Source organism: Pseudophryne corroboree, chromosome 6 (genome assembly GCF_028390025.1).
Source record: "Pseudophryne corroboree isolate aPseCor3 chromosome 6, aPseCor3.hap2, whole genome shotgun sequence".
NCBI classification, from domain to species: Eukaryota; Metazoa; Chordata; class Amphibia; order Anura; family Myobatrachidae; genus Pseudophryne; species Pseudophryne corroboree.
In genome coordinates, this window is record NC_086449.1 from 63395242 (window position 1) to 63400371 (window position 5130).

Here is a 5130-nt window from a genome sequence, read left to right on the forward strand (position 1 = left end):
TGAACCCTTTTTTAAAGACTTCCTCATCTATATATCCGACAATACCATGAACTTGAAGTTCACATCCAACAACAACACGGAACAAATAGAGTTTTTAGATCTGATACTGACCCACCAAGGAAACAATGTCATTACGAAGAACTTCATTAAAAAGGTGGATACAAACAGCTATGTTCATTATCGGAGCAACCATCCTAAACCATGGAAAAATAATATTCCCCTCTCCCAGTTCACCAGGATTGCACGAAACTGCAAGAAAATGGATGATCGTGATGCCCAACTGTCAGTCTACACAGAGAGATTCAAAGAAAAAGGATACCCTAAACATATTCTCGCAGCAGCCAATGCCCAAGCAAAAACCCTGGAAAGAAACAAACTTCTGGAATACAAACCTAAGGAGAACAATAAAGACAATGTTAGATTCATCACCACTTACAGTAAACATGACAACCTGATTAAACAAACACTCAAATCACACTGGAACATACTGTTAATGGACCCGATTCTCAAAGATTATTTACCAACTGAACCCCAAGTGGTATTTAAGAAATCACAGTATCTAAAGGACCTCCTGGCACCAAGCATGTTAAGAAACCGTGATACTCCAAAAAGCACACTTCCGAAATGTGTGGGATGTTTCAAATGTGGTCATTGCAACATCTGCAAGTATGTGAACCCAAATAGAAAAACCTTCAAGAACACAGGGGAAACTAAGGAGTACAAAATTAAACACTTTATCAACTGCAACACATCTTCCGTCATCTACCTCCTGGAATGCCCTTGCAAGATTAAGTATATCGGCAAGACAAAAAGGCCATTAAAAATCCGCATACAGGAGCATGTCAGAAATATAAAGAACCGGGTCCAAACACATGCTGTATCCAGACACTACCTACTATACCACGGCTCTAACCCGGAGGAACTCACGTTCAAGGGTTTGGAACTAGTGACACTTGGAGAAAGAGGGGGAGACCTTTCCAACCTTCTATCAAGGAGAGAAATGTTCTGGATACATGAAATGAAATCTCTTCATCCGGACGGACTGAATGAAGGCTACGAAATAGCCCCCTTTCTATAAACGTAAGCCTTTCATTCCCAATCCTTAACTCCTGACAATATCAACTTTTTCCAGCTAGGTCCAGGTTGGAACACGGAACGGAGGCTCCCCAACCCCTGGACCACCTCTCCCACTACCCAGATCTTAGATTACAGTCATACCACACTGGATATGCCCAAATTCATCCGATCTTGGAAGCCAAGCAGTGTTGGCCCGGCCAGTACTGGGTAATGAAACTTCCCAAGAAGACCGGGTGCTGTAATAACAATCAGATCAGGGGCGTGCTATTCCTATATCTCTCTATACATTTCTCTTTCTTCTATCTCTTAATTCAAAGAAACTAAGTTCTCTGTCCATGACGGTATATGCCTATGCCTATATACTCCTAAATATAAGTCTCACCGCAATATCCACTCTCTATTCATTTATTAATCTTATTAATTTTATCCAATGCATATACAATTTATACTCCAATAGAAAATGCCAGATGTCCTAAATGGATGTCATTTTTATAGGAGAAACACTTTATTTATGTTTATCAGACCAGGAGTATGAAGTAACATACTCTACACCTAGTCTGTAGAATCTGTATATAAACAATGTACTATATATGACCTCGGAATCGTATATATGTACTGATTCTCGATCTTATCTTATTTACATATGCGGCTTCTGGTGTGGAGACGGTTTGAATATATCAGACCTATTAAACTACATGAACATTATCCATGAAAATATGGCCGCCGGCACCCGCTTCCAGCACGAACAACTGTCACGCTTCACGGACTCCCAGAAAATGGCCGCCGCACTTCCCTTCGCAATGACCGGCGCATGCGCAAGAGGAAGCCACGGACACCCCGGAAGTGGGGCGGAAATGACGCTTTTAGCGTCACGCATCGGACTAAACAAGCGCAAAAGTCTTTTATGATTCACAAAGACTCCCCACACAGTTTCTAAGCGCAAGTAAAGCTCTTCATCACATCTACAGCCTACCTCATTATTGGCCAAACTCAGTATGTGTTCCTGAACTATACTAGTATGTTTACATCCTGTTTCCACAAATGTCAATCAATTACAGGAAGTGATGTCACTAATCACTTCCTTACCCATAGGGGTATATATAGATGATGTGTCCCACTGTGCTCATTACCCCTTGATGAAGTCAGACCAGACGAAAGCGGTTGGGTGATTCCTGCTACTACTGAAATCCTCAAGTTAAGCTGCTCTTTCTATTTATCCGATCATTTATAAGTATTTGTATTAGAAATCTTTTTACATAATTTCAGACGTACGATTGTATTTAATGACTCTTATTTTCTGAACACGGGAATTTTTAGCACAATTATTTTATCGCTCCTACTTTTTATATTATTTTTATATTATTATCTTCATGTCCTTTAGAATGCTTTTTAAATGACTTTGTAACAAATTTTCTTTTTAACAAGCATTCCTATATGTTGCCTTTTTATGTCCAAAAAACCTTTTAAAAACGTTCGTTATAAATAAACCCTGCATTGTTTTTAAAAAAATCATCTTTTTATTCTCTTGGAGTATTTACCACCTATGGTCGCTCTGATCTTATCTGCAAATCTCAATATATATATATATATATATATATATATAAAAAGTGTATAAGGACACAGATCCAGTATTAAGAAAAAAGAAGAACAATTTCTGTTACTTTTGTTGGTGGGAGTGAGTGCACCCAAAGAAACTGATCCCCTTTTTCTTTACCCTTTCTCAAGGATACTGGATTTACAGCCTAAAACCAAGTTTTGAAACCATGCGCTGAAATCAACAGGGGTCAATATAGTTTGTTGTACGTGTACACAGACATTATAGAACACCAGAGGGTTGGGAACAGTTATGTACCGCTGCTTCATACTGTTGAAATTAAGTACCTTCACTCTGATATTGGCACCCCTCCCATTTACAGGAGGAAAACTAGAGAAAGACAAAATACCCTTGTGTGGAAGCACTCTTGGTAAATTATGAAAATTTAAATGATGAAGAGGAGGATCATTTGGAATCCTACCTCTTGATGGATTAATTAAAAATTAACTTTTATTGATAGTTTAAGAATTCACTGAAGGGTGAACAAAAATTAATGATTATAAGTGTGAGAATCTAGATTGCCATTGTAACAAATATGGTTCTAGATATAGCAGGTGAAAATATTCTTGCTGTAATTGTACATATGTGTGAATCATAATGTATGTACGTCACAGAAGGGATCGAAGTATAGAGTCAGCTCTAAAAAAATGGTATAGGAATTTTCCTGAATGAAAAACGGCCCACAGCACCTAGTATTCCCTGGAGGTCTCCCATCCACGTACTAACCAGGCCATACCTGCTTAGCTTCCAAGATCGGACGTGATCGGGCGCATTCAGGATAGTATGGCCGTGGGCCAGTAATTATCAGGAAATACTGTTGGTGTTAAATGGTGATCTGTGGGTCTGATAAATCAGATGTAAATAATATTAGAAAAATGGAGTATGATATGAGGATTCTCCTCAAAGAGAATGTCACACAGCACTTGGTATTCCCTGGATGTCTCCCATCCAAGTACTGGCCAGGTCTTTATCTGCTTAGCTTCCTGAATCGAATGTGATCTGGTATGTTCAGGATAACATGGCCGTGGGCCAGATAAAACAGAAAATTGGCAGACACTCCTCTGAATAGGTACGAGTATCTAAAAATTGCTTGTGAGCTCCTATCACTGAGATTACGATTGAGGGAGTCTGTGCAAGAAAAATTAATACTGCTGCTGTCTTTTGACAAATAGAGCTATAAACTCATTATAAGCATGATATATTTTCTCCCAGACTTACATCAGTCAAACATGGGAGTGGTAAATTATGGCAAATGAGTATCAACCTTTTTTGTAAACAATGATGAAAAAAAGAAAAATAGAAATAATCTCTTCTTTCTTTTGCTGTGAGTAGCCAATATTATCAAAAAAATGAAAAATGAAGAAGAACAGAAGGTGATTTAAGTCCATATAATGAACAGCAAACAAGACACAAAAACTGGATATTGAAAGTCTTTTGCCCATATGTTAAACACCAATGGGTGGCTGATATGACAATTCTTATGTAATCTGTTACCAAGAAATAGTTTCCAATATTGATGGAATGAGCCGTATAGAAACAATTGTTATTTTAGGTTAGGCTGCATGGATACAATGTAAGCAGCACACAGTTAGTATCTTTATCTTTCCTGGTGGAAACAGAGCTTGCAGTATACTTCTAGAATGACTGTATAAAGAGAATCAATTCTAAGTATAGTTACGGAGCAGGTGCACGGATGATTGCGCCAAACGAGTTCTGGTGCGATGCTTGGAAATAAACATATGGTTAGGGGTTACCGTTTTCCAATGCTATAGACGTCCCTGCAATTGATTGCTGGAGTCTGTCTCCGAGTCAGTCTCCGAGCTCCGTGCTCCGTATTCTGTGACTTTGCGGCCGCCCGTTCCGGAGAGGGCGAAGCCGCAATGACGTCACTTGTTAGACGTCAGGATTCCGACGTACGTTTCACCTGTAGGCTTGTTCACGGAAGCCCCGTGTTTACTCTCACCTGATGATCCCTTAAATAGGATGCATGCACCAATGATATGATGGAGAATTAATTATAACGGAGTATGTTGCAGCTTGAGTTGATAGATGTTTGATTAAGATTGATTGCGGATTGAGCTGTGTACACTTGTGAAGCTTATTAAGAAGGGTTGCAGAACAGGATTAACGACATGAGAGCCTGTTGTAAATGACATTGTATTGAAACGAAATTGCTCAGAGGAGTCTACTTTCAAGACCAAAAGCCTCGAACTAACTGCAAGATTAAAGGAAAGGGGTTACAGCAATCGCTTAATCAAAAAAGCAAGATATGAAGTTGAAAAAGTACCACGTGACTCTCTGATATTTCAAGAAAGAAAATTAAAGGATAACAAATCTACACTAAGATTCATAGGCGAATTTTGCAGGAATTGGAAAGATGCCAGAAAAATACTACAATCACATTGGCACATTTTGAAAATGGACGAAGATCTAGCTAAACATATTGGAGATAATGTTAG

General features: G+C 38.8%; 1 pseudogene; it reads right to left on the minus strand.

Moving 5' to 3' along the window:
- Positions 1-3348: 3348 nt before the first annotated feature.
- LOC134937285 (5S ribosomal RNA) lies at positions 3349-3466 on the minus strand (annotated as a pseudogene).
- Positions 3467-5130: the final 1664 nt, after the last annotated feature.